The sequence below is a fragment of the Oreochromis niloticus genome, linkage group LG9, assembly GCF_001858045.2.
Source record: "Oreochromis niloticus isolate F11D_XX linkage group LG9, O_niloticus_UMD_NMBU, whole genome shotgun sequence".
Lineage (NCBI taxonomy): Eukaryota > Metazoa > Chordata > Actinopteri > Cichliformes > Cichlidae > Oreochromis > Oreochromis niloticus.
Window position 1 is genome coordinate 26282759 of NC_031974.2, and position 12685 is coordinate 26295443.

Here is a 12685-nt window from a genome sequence, read left to right on the forward strand (position 1 = left end):
GAATTGTATTAACAAGAGTGGAGCGGGATGAGGCAACCGCTAACTGTTCCACTGGCAGCTTTTGTTCTGCATTAGTGACTCTCTGGGGCGCAAGAATCGAAGGCCTTATGTGTCAGTGTGTGCATGCGTGTGTGCGTGTGTGTGCGTACATATGAATCCAGACTCCAAGTCCAGGCCAATGAGAGACTGAGTTCTAAAAGAAAATTTCAAAAAATCAGAATTTGCCATTAAGAGATGATATTCACCCGTCAGCCATAACATTAAGACCACTGACAGGTGGGGTGAATAACATCAGTCATGTTTCAGCGCGATCTTCCGCTGGGAAACCTTTAGTTACAGCATTCATGCGGATGTTAACATGACGAGTCGAACCACTTAAACCTTACAGACCAAGAACATCAACCAGTGGAAGCTACATTTCCCAGTGGCAGCAGCCTCATCCAGGAAGCACAAGGAGAGATTGTGCCTTGCCATAACGTCGAAACAGCTCATAAAACAGACTTGAGAGCTGGAGATACTGGCATGGCCAAAATCCCTAATGTGAGAAAAGATTCACAAATCAGCAGCTCAACCCATGAAGTCCAAAAAAACTTAGAGCTTCAGAATATCCCAGTTTAAAGTGGTTTTAGCATCTGTAGCTAACCCACACGCAAGCTAACATTAGCTTGCAGGTGGAAGCTAAATGTGTAGAGAAGATGAACTAAAAAGATGTTTTAGAAGGATCCAAGAATTAAATAGTTTAAGTAAACAGAGTCCCCTGAGATTACGGACTTCCTTTACTACTACACTCACTGGGGATCGATCCTTTGGCTGTAAAGCTACATTGTTGCTACATCTAGACCGTAAAACTCTCTGAAAACCTTTACCGCAACCTACAGCGTAAACTATGTGCAATGTAACTACACATCGGGTCAATACAGTCCGCAACTATCGTCAATGGCCTGTTCGCTCGTGACTTAACAATTGTCACTAGTCTGTCTTGTATCAATTGAGGTAATGTACAGAGTGAAAAACCTTGAGGGAGAAATATGTTAGCCTCTAAAAACTCTGACTACAACAAAGGCTTTTTAAAAATATCAGTGTGTTAATTGTTTCTATTGCCTGGTACTGCATATAAAACACCAGGACAGGAGTACAAGGTAATTAACCCATAATGCACCACCAAAAGATTAAAGCAACGATGTCGACCACTTACGTAGGTTATGTTCTAGGCTCTACAAAGATTTCCTGCTGAAGTCTAAATAAGGCCTCGTTCGAAGTTTGTACTTTGTCTTATTTATTTGATGCTTTCCTTTTATGTCTTTCCATTTCCCACAGACCCCAACTGTAAGCCTGGTTAAACGGAAAAAGTCTTTAAAATGCTGTTAAAACAGTGTTAACATTTGCAGTATCTTTGGGGTTTTATGTCTCTCACATCCAGCCCCCAAAACAGATTTTACCGTGTTTTGCAAGTAAAACTTATGCCGTGACATTGTGACACGGTGTCCCCTGCAGCGACCCTTATCAAACACGCTTGTTTTTGTCATGTATTTACGAAATAGGGCAAGCAGTAGCTTTATTTAAAACCCTTCAATTCAAATATGTTCCCACTGAAACTGCACCGCATCCAAGGCAGATGCATCCAACAATGTTCACGCACCTATTTCTGTACTTCAGTGAAAACAGCAAACAGCTTCATTGTGGAGAACAAGGAATTAAAGACAGATTAGGCTGTGAAGTCTCAGCAGGAAGCTCCAAACACGCGCCAGTTAGGTTTGGATAAAATGCATAGTTTACACAGTACAAGACTGATGTATGGAGGGCTTAAAAATCTTACATGTGAATTTCATTTCTGAGACCAACCATGTGGAATATAAGTCAAAGATAAAAAATCCTGTATATCAATGTAGTGTTTTTGATATGTCCCTGTATCCACAGTAAGGATCCAGTTTCTGCTCATGTATTCCTTGATACAAGCCTAAGCTCCATAGCAACAAGCCGGAGCCTTTTATGGGCCCCGTGTGGATTGTGTTGCTTAATGAAATCCTGGTCTCATTCTCTCATAGATATACACAATGAAATACAGCCAGACGTTTGGCCATCGCCCCACATAAACCTTGTTTATGATCAATTAATTACAAAGCATCTTTTGCAGAGGGACCCAAAGCCTTTGTGCAAAGAATCCAAATTCTCAGGTAAGAGCTCCCCAAATGTCATCTGCTTGCTGACAGCAAAATGGGATAGCATAGAGGAAACCATGAAATGTAGAGGAGATATATACATTAGGTGTATCGTGTTTGACTGTCTTGCCACTTTCCATCACTCAGATATTGTATCCGGTGTGAATTACATCATGTGCGCAGGCCTGATCTGTGGAGCTCTTTTGCCAAGACTCTTAAGTCATAACCGGTGGGTGAGATATCACTATCCAAGCGCTCGGGTCACATCCATGTCATGTAGGAGCTTTTGTCAGCTGTGTAACCAGGAAACGGGAGGTGGGAGGCAGGCAGAGGTCTGCTGACACTGTCAAAAACACTCCTTTCTCTCTCTGCCTGGGCTTGGGATCATCACAACAGGCAGCCTAGCCAGCCAGACGCTCATCATGTTACTCATCCTAGCAGAATATTATCAGCGAGTATTCAGCTGCTTTTCTTTCTGATGTAAAGCAGTAACCCCGTTTTTTAAAGTGCGCTAAAACTGCACTGCTTTTGTTTTACAATAAAATTCAACGCAGTGTTTCAGTCCCCATTATTTTCCCATTCACTCGTGACTCTGAATATTCCCTGCTAGTTAATGACAACTTCTTTATCACCTCTTTATCGACAGCTTTTTTTTGTAATGTTACTAGGCTCATTGGTTCCCACTCCCTTTGGATGTGGTGAGGTTTAAAAGTCATCTGTGTGTCCAGGAGCTCTATGTGGTGCTCCGGCTAATCCTTCCATTCAGTATGCGGAGTAATTGTCAGGGACAAGCATTATGGTATCAACGAGAGTGAGAGAAAATGAGAATGTGCAGGTTTTTCCCAGCTGAATGACTCAAGCTAAATGCTCATTTTGAATTAAGAATGGAAAAGTGTGTAATTTAAAAAGGGTAATTTATGATGGCAGAAACATGAAAAGTCATCACCTTTGTCATTATTCATCACTCTGTCGATGATGGTTGGTCACGAGCAGATGGTCCATGTTCCTGTCGCCTAGGTAACCCGCTAATGTTTTTACCACCCTGTCATATCTAATCAACTATATCCTTCGCTCTCATTGGTAGTCACTTCACTCCCTTCCCTCAAAGTTGAAAAAAGTTTATCTGGTAAAATAAATTGTTAAAAGTTCGTGAATGTCATTGGTTTTCTGTGATCGCTTTATTGACACCCCCGTCACTCTACAGGTTCTTTCAGCTGATTGTTTAGGATCATTGATCTGATCAGCCTGAATCACAGATGCAGCAGCCACTTATTTTCAATGTAGATGTTCCGCACTATATGCAACCTTCCCAGCAGCAAAAACAAACAGAAAAATTAGGCACATGTCTCGTAAATGGCCAAAGAGCCAGATATTTCCTTCAGTGGTTGGTGGAGAACAAAGTATAGCAAAAAGGAACGTGAATGCCACTTTTTAACTTGTCGGATAATCAGAAACACAAATTAGTTACTGAGTATCTCACTCCATGTCTGCTGAATGTGTAAACAATAATAATTTTGATTAAAAAAAGTTGCCATGTTAACTTTCTAAACCAAATACACATTAATGCTTCATTTTAAATACACAGAATAATAACCATCACCGAATCAAACCTCAGTCACACTAGTGTAAAAATAGGTCCACAACCACCCAGGAAACTACAAAAGAAATTGGTGGTTGGCTGATGATTTACTTTTCTTCACATTTCAGCACCTGATTACAAGTAGTTGCAGCAAACAGAGGTGGAGCGTGCAACACACTTGTCTGGATGACCGGTTTCAATTGCAAGGTGATTGCACAGGTCGCTTTGCGGGAGGTATTCTATTTCCAAACAATCACGGTCCAATTTTGACATACTGTAAAGACTCTCAGAGGGACTGACAAAGGTTTGCAAGCAACTGCAAACCATCGAATTTATAAATACAGGCTTTAATTTTTGGATTATGCATTATGCAATTGTCAACCCATTCAATAACAAACCCATATCAGACTCCATCTTATTGCCCCTTTACCACCAAAGTCGTTCTGAAGACTGCAAGTGGTCTCCAAGTGGTCGCAGACCTCGATCCTGTCGTTGAAGCAACTGTTTCAAAGACAGTGAGATCGAAAATTCATTGTATTTGATTGCAATAACCGAGTTTGTGCCACAGACGGTCTCTAACTCCACTGTTTGGTGTAGCGTTATTGTAGCATTAAAGAACTGCAAGACTTTTTGAGTTGGTACTAAACAGTCAACCAAGATTATGAAACAAATGGTTGATGCCCTCTTTGGATTTTGTGCAACTAAACAACAAATGATTCAAGCTTAAGTCCACAAGTCTTTAATTTTTATAAGAGGTGCTCCAAACCACACAATTGCATTTAATGTCTCCTAAAAAAAAGGCCAGAACGATCAGTAATTCAAATATCGTCATGTTGCCCAAGCAGAGTTTTGAAATTCATGTATGTAAATGTCATCAGCGTCACCTGATGACATTTACATACATGAAGGTGAATGGCGCCCTAAACTGCACGCTCAGCTCCCCCGATACTTAAAGTGAGAATTCACAGGAAGAAGTGAAGCTGACAGGAAGCCTTTCTCGTGACATTTCTGACATTTTGAAGAGCTTTGATTTCCCCATCCACACAAAAGAGCCAGGCGCAGGCTTACAGTACAGCTCCCCGAGCCTCTCTGTGGCAACAAAGAGGCAAGAGGGGAAAAACCCTGTTACCTCCCCCACAACACCAGTACGTGACTCGGTAGCCATTTTCCATTAAATCCTGGTTTTAACCCAGATGACCCCCACATGTACACAAAGCTTACCCCTGCCCCCACGCCTGACGATAAGGCGAGTGAATTAGTGTTACTGTGTGAGATATGAACCCTCGTGGCTGCGGCAACGCAGGTCAAGCAGTTTCAACTCAACTGTGACCGGCTCAGCAGGATTAAAAGGAGTCAGGGTTGTGGAGAGTGGAGAGTTGAATGTCATATAAACTGTGTCAAGCACTAAATAAAACGTACACACTGAATGAGCAAACACTGAAGCGTGAATGGTGAGCAGACAGCATCTCTCCTCCGTCTCCTCCTCTTTCCTCCTCTCCCTTATTTTCTGCCTCTTGGAAGATTGTGTTAAAAAATGTGAACAACTCTGCCGTGTTACTTGACAGAGCCAGGTCAATGGCTGTCTGACCCGTGCGTGTGCATGTGTGTGTGCCGCTGCCCATTCAGGCGAGTGGGGTTTGACTGATATGGGTTTGTGCAGGGCCTATTTTTGGAACCACGCTGTGAAAAGATGCACATTTAGAAGGATAAACTGAACATTTGTCCGTTTCCACCTTCCACAAAGGTTTATTTCTGGCAAATTAGAGCCTTTAATTCGACCTTTCAGGCCTTTAACTGACCTTGTCCCTTGTCCTCATCACCTGCATGTGCTGTGTTATACATGTATTGAGTCACAACAGCTCCTAATCTATTTCAGGGACTCTCCCCCTCTCTGTCTCCATTACACAAATGCGGACATTCCCATTTCCGACAGACAACGGCCATCCATCACCTCCGCACTGTCAGCACAGGGCACCTTACACATTACTGTCCCTGCAGGAAAAGACAATAATCTCATGAACTGCAGATGGCTTTTCTATTCCGGGTCCATACGCTTGTACGAAAATGTATCTCCCTCATGTGCACAAAAGATATATGCAGCTTCATTCATTTCCACCCATCTCTCCCAGCTCCAGGCTTTCTACAACAGTAAACCTGTCAGTAAAAGGTTATGAGCATGGCTGGTGGTTGTACGCTGGTATCATCAATGTGTACATCTGCAGCTCCCGACTGTCTTCCAGATAGTATCCTGACATTTCCGAGCTCGGAAAAAAGGTAAAACTGCAGTTGTTGTTTGCTAATGCGCCTCTTTAAATGTTCATAATCATACTGTACGCCAAGGGTCTCCTTGAAAACTAAATGTCACTCGTGATGATGATTGTTTGCCAGTAAAGACAACAGACAGTATTGACTTTCTTAAAGCTCTCAGAGCACTCAACAGTGATTAACTGAATCCAAAGAACCACAACTGAGTAACATAATAAATATTGATTGCAAGTACATTCTCCACCAGCGAATAGCTCCTAATAAAATCAGCATATACATTACCTATAGTTTTAACGTGCACTGGAGCGTAGCCTTTACCGGTTGGCTGTGGTTCGGCTTGTTACCTTGGTGACAGGAAGAAAGGTCAGTTTGCTCTGTGCACAAGTGCGATGCAACGCAATGGCGTCTTTGCAAATGTCTACATCCATGTCACTGTACATAAAGCCGCACATGTACGTGAACGTCATCGGGGTGACACGCTGGAACAAACTAGCGCAACTGCACCGGAATTGTAAATGGAAGGCCGTGGAGCCTTGCAACAACGTGGCGTGCATGAGTGCAGTAATGTGGTGTTTACACTCTGACAGGTGCAATCTTTCCTTCAAAATGAACCAACGAGGGCAGCCGAGCTCCAACAGCTCAGATGGAGTCATCATGGGACTCATGAGCTGTCTCTGAACCCTTGCATACTGCATACTAATAGCATGCGCTTGGTCGCGTGTGCAAAATTAGCATGCAACGCGGACTCACAGGTGTGAGTGCGCATACAATAAGGATGAGAATATTAAGTATTAAGGATGGTCACTGGTGCTGTTTTCCTGCATAACAACAGACAACAGAAAGAAGCAGAAAAGCTGAAAAAGTACGCTCCAGTGCAAAATCTTTACAATGTAATGAGATATGATACCAGAGAGGCAAAGTGACGCCACTGGAAACTAGCTGAGAAGGTTAAATCCATTCAGATATCAAACTCACACTTTCTGATTCTATGTATCAAACTCCACAGACCTCATTGTGCTTGAAAAGCAAGAAGACTCAACTTCAGTTTCTTACTTCCACAAAAACATTAGAAGTTCTTTTCAGACTTGTTTTAACAAGAAAAGCACACTTTGTAGTGTCCATCGAATCCACAGAGCAGGTCTTTGTGAGATGCGAGTCTGTGACGTACAAATTTACATTGAATCTAACGCCTTTTCTTTTCAACATTTTGTGCTGAGTATCGCAACAGCACATTTTGTAATTTCTAACCTTTTCTTTACTGGAAATTATGTCCTCAGAGTTCAGTTTTGTCAATATCTGTCCGATATCCAATATCGGTGTCAAAAAAGCTAAAATTGTCAAGCACACATACACAACACTGTCACTAAAACCTGCCATAAATGTTGTCATAAGGCAAAGTTAGTCTGCTATCGATCTCATATCAATAATCTATTGGTCTGATATCAGTCTGATGTCACACTATTGTCAATGAGTTTTTTTGTTCTATTTTCACTCGTGTGACTGAGCCATTAGTTTGCTCTGAATTAGGACAAAGCTTTGTCGGGGTAAGCGGTCCAGCCTTGGTGTTTTAGTTTAGACGATTTAATTTAAGTTTGCTCGGCTAACGTTATCTCAGGATTGCGGTGCATAAGATTAGCCCTTTTCTTCATAGTATTTTCACAGTAAAATATCAATATTTAGTGTCTCGATATAAGATCACTATGTGAAATATCACTATACTGTGCTGTTTCCATTTTCCCCCCATCCCTAATATCTATTCCCTTGCTTTTTTATAAAAAACTACATTCGATTTTTCATTCACTAAGCTTTATTCCTCTATAAATACATTGTAATTGGACTCTGATACTTCACACCAAACCCTGAACTTTGCTACTCGAAACATTCGTGCAAATGCAAATTTAGAAGCTGACATCGGAGGCGCCTTCTTACACGTCTTTAAACAGGATCGCAATCTGTTATGTAGATGCAGGTCCCCTTTGCTCAGCTTATATGACTTGCCTCATTGCACAGGCACTGAAAAGAAAATGAAGACATCCTCTCTCTGTCTTTCTCATTCTCCCACTCAAATCTCTGTATCTGACTTTTGTCTCTGCAACTGAAGTGCGAGCCTCTGAGTCTTTGAAGCCTGCTGTACACAGAGCTCACTGTGGGAAAGTGGCTTCTTTGCTTTGCATCACAGAACTTTGGTCTGAGTCCAATAAAATATACATATGTGCCATGTATAATGTATAATACCATTCTCTCAGCGTACCGTGTGTACAAGACCTTTAAAGAGTCATATCCAGGTCAGGTGAAACCACACACCTGTCAATATGTATTATGGAAAACGATCAAAAATAAATACATTTGCTGTTTATTAGTTGTTTTAAAGAGTATAATGGATAGATTACATCACACTAGTCTGCATCGCATTAATAGAATTCATAAATGTGTTAATCGGGTCTTCACTGCACAAAAATTAAGAAAGCATCCTCTGTTGCTTTTTTTTGACAGTTAATCAGCTTCAGTGCTCTCTGAAAACCTCTCTGCTGTTCAAGGCGTGTTAAAATTAGACCAGACTGTCATTCACACGCCGTCATTCTCTCACTTTCGCTTTCCAAAAATGAAGAATCGGCCTTGACATCTTTGAAGACAATTCTATAAAGAACAATTCTTTTTTTTCTTCTTCTTTTTTCATGCACTGTGAAGAGAGAAGTGGCTTTTCTCTTAATTGCGTTCTTTGGTCTGAGCTTGATCGAGGGCATGTTTAGTTTCACTTCCTTCCTCTATTCCATTTCCTGATTTCCTGTGCACGTTGAGGCTCACGGCCGGTCTGACTGACAGACTTTTAGCAGCTGGTTGGTTTTGCGGCAGCGTTCTCACTCTGAAGCTGCAGTTTAAAATCCTGTGTCATGGAACGCAACAGCAGGCTAGACAAGTTTGGGGCGCAAGGGCAGATTTCAACTTCAATCAAATGATATAATTATATGCTTTTAAACCCAACGCAGTAACAATTTCATGGCGTTCTTTGCAAATTCACAGCCAGTCATTGGTTGTCCTTTACCCTATCCTTTCACTATTGGGTTTTTAGTACATTCTGTGACAGACACTCAGACAAATGCAACCAGCTCACACAGGGAGGGTTTGCTGGTTGCACCATGACAAGCACGGTTCCTCTTAAAGCTAAAGCCTGAATTCCACTGAGTCAAAAACAACTACTGATTATGTGGTCTTTGTTGGGTAGAAAACCAGAATGCTGCTTTGGCTGTGGTTGAGCTGTGTCTAGACTACAATTATGGTCGTCCCTGCAATGTAAAAGCGCTGATCAAAATGGGTCAAATTCTTGCTTTACATTGATACTAGGTCCTGATACTGATATACTGATGCTAGGTAAAAGCAAATGACGTGCCGTTTACACAATTCCAGACACATAAACAGACGAATGTCTACTTAACCAATCTTTGTTCATTGCACTGACATCTTTCTTTTTCCTTTCACCAAAGGGCAACCTCTTAGTTTGAAAAAAGATGCCTACACACCAGTGCCAAAACATAAACTGCAGTTTTCTAGAAGGCTTAAAAACAAGTCAGCCCCCACAGACTCTTCCATTGCCCAACATCACTTAAGAAATAAACATGTTCACTCTCTTTTTGGACAACTTCCCCTTTAATGACAACAGCAGCAGAGGTGCATTTTTACATACCTCATTTATTTACATTGTATTGAAGCCTAAACAGGTGAGACATCGGCCGCTAAGTCAACTGCGAGTTGTCTTCAAAGCTTCCCCTTAGCTTAGTTGGCACCGTCTCTGGAATTTTTACGCAATTACCTGACAAAAAACTGTTCTTTGCTGCCCAGTTGGTAGTAATAGACCAACTAAGAGGTTTTATAACATGTATATACGACTGTGTTCCCTATAACTGATGGATGCACTTCGCTAACCAAGTAAACATTAGCGTTAACTTAGCCCTCCAACTTCTTAGCCAAATATGGCCACTTGGCTTCAAAAACCAAGAGACCAACAGAGAAAAGGCTAAACTCAAGGCTTTAAAAAAGTAGCCTTCACCAGAAAAAAAGCTACAGTACACATCAACTCATTTCATTAGTATGAGTTGAGAATCCCCAATAGACTGCTGCCCCTCCCTAAGTCTGCCAGAAATTTCTTCCTATTAAAAGGACGTTTTTTCCTTCCCACTGTCGCCAAATGCTTGATCATAGTTGTCTGATTGCTGGTGTTTTCTCTGCACTATTGTAAGATCTTGGTCAACTATTGTTGTTATTTGGCACTATATAAATAAAAAATACACAGACATCAGGTACTTTATTGATCATTTCACAGCTTTTTCATCCAACATCCGAGTGACCTACTGGGTCTCTGATGGCCTGATATGCTCCATTTCCTAACAGAAATGAAACACAATATAGACCTTACAAATAACCTAAACACAATTAATGGTGCAGAAAGAGAAGCAGCCCTTTCTGATTTCAACATCACGCACATGAGCTCTCCAGAGATTCTCAAGCATCATACATTAATTAAAGCAGCCAACCTCAATGCAGCAGGCTAGCCCTGCAGGTCCCATTATGTCCTCTGAGATGCCTCTGTGGAGACTAGACAGGCCCTTTGTAGCCCTGTCCTACCACTGCCTTTGTCTTTCCCTCTCGTAGGTCCCATGGGTAAGGCCACAGTGGCGTCCCATGTGTTATTATTGGCCAATGATAAAGTAGCTGCCACGATCCTCATGAATTATGCAGGGTGAAAAAGGGAAGCAGCTCCACCCTCAGTTTCATAAATTTAACTTAGAGGAGACAGAGGGAGGAAAGTTGTAGGGGGGCTTCTGTCACCCTTTTTTTTTTTACGATTATGTGCATGTAGGAGGAGTTGGGGGTGTTCATATCCAGCCTCATGTGGTGTGAATGTGCTTGAAAGGAAAAGCTATGAGTTATGGTTTTACTGACATGCCAGCCTGAGAACAAATACTTGCTACTCATAGTAATACTCTGTAAGCAGAACCAAAGCTAAGAGTACCTGAACATATAAAGAGGTCATAAAGGTGTATAACTGCTGCTATGATTTCTGTTCAGCCAATAGGAAGTAATGCACTTCACACCCTAGTGTATGCTGCAAAAAGCAAAAGATGAACTACAATATGTGTGTTGCGTTAGCAATTGCAACAAAATAACACCCACCTAGAAACCTCGGACTTAACACAGAAAGCTATTTCACACTGTTTAACTTGAATTTGGGAAATACAAAAACACGGTGGCAACATCACCAAATGGACTTTGTAAACGTATGGGATTGTGCTCAAGCCTACTACTAATGCTAATTTGCCTTTGAGTGTGGCTTCATCACTGACTCGATGTGTGTAAGCCATCCAACCATGCATAAAACACAGTCTGTCTATAAATAACCTAGTCTAGGCCGGGACAGGCCGGGCACTGAGCGTAAATGCAGTTCATAACCTTTCCACACACAGCATCTCATTATGTCACGGCTGACAGACAACACTCAACTATTGATAACTCTCAGTTAGAGCAGTGACATTGATTCAAACGTAACATCTGCCAGTAAATGGACTAATAGGCTTCTCTCACAGCCCCGATCAGGTTTTGACTGAACTGACTGTGTAAGCAGATCCTTGAAAAGGATTATTTCCACTGCCCCTGATAACATTAAAATCTTCTAGGCTTTCTTAAAACGTCCACTTGACCCGGACGCAGAGCTCAAACAGCGGATTCCCAATTCAATTGTGAACGAGCGGTAACTGCATATCATATCGACTGCGCTTTTTTTCCAGGAAACAAGCCTAATCCCCTCCTCTCCATCAGACGTGCAGTACATCACAGTACTGATATCATACCTTAATCACCTGTTTGGAGTGGATGAGAGCATTAGAGCATCGATTACAGGTAACACACGGTAGTGTGTGTGCACGACTGTGTGTGTTATTCAGGCAGTCTAATACTCCTACAACAGGCCTGCAGACTCAGTAGGTGAGTGGCTATGTCGCTGTGTGTGCTGTCACCACGCCAGACGCCCAGATTCACTGTTATGAAGATGAATATTAATCTGGTCCTGGTTCAAGCTGTCCTGTCATTGAAGCAGATGGTATCAAAATAAAAGTGGAGCCACATGGCCACATTTATCTGTCTATATATCTATCTGTCCCATAAAATAAAGACAAAGGAGATTATATGGTTGCCTTTGTTAACTCTTAGGCAAGCCAAACAAGCCATTTTTGCTTGGTTTCTCTTTTTTTTAAAGCACTGCACTTCTATCTATCATCGTGAATCATCTTTTTTTTAAACAAAAAAAACCCCAATTTCTCTAATTAGCATCGTTTACGACAAAACTTAACGGCTTAACCTTTATGCCCTGTGTACAAACATCATGCGCAAAGGGCCTGCTGAAGAGCCCATGTTTATTTTTTGACCTGTGTAGTGTACAGCGACCACTAACCAGCAGCTACTAAGTGAAGTGACAGAATTTGAGAAAGTCAGCTTGTGGTCGTTTTCGCTCACGCTACAACTTTCATGCAGCGCAAAGTTGGCTACCAAACTCCGTTCATTTTTTCCTACATTTTAGCGATTTCCCCTCCGTCTGTCAAACCCGTTCACTCCGTAAAACAGCAAATATGAGCTCCTCGAAATGGAAAGGAGCACGTTTTTTTCTTCGACATACGTTTCGCACACGGACAAG

The 12685-nt window shown here is 41.8% G+C and overlaps 1 protein-coding gene across 2 annotated transcripts in view; it reads right to left on the bottom strand.

Annotated features, from left to right (window-relative positions):
- Positions 1–12685, bottom strand: part of vav3 (vav guanine nucleotide exchange factor 3) — a 92669-nt gene that overhangs the window by 79153 nt on the left and 831 nt on the right. The gene's annotated exons all lie outside the window — the stretch shown is intronic.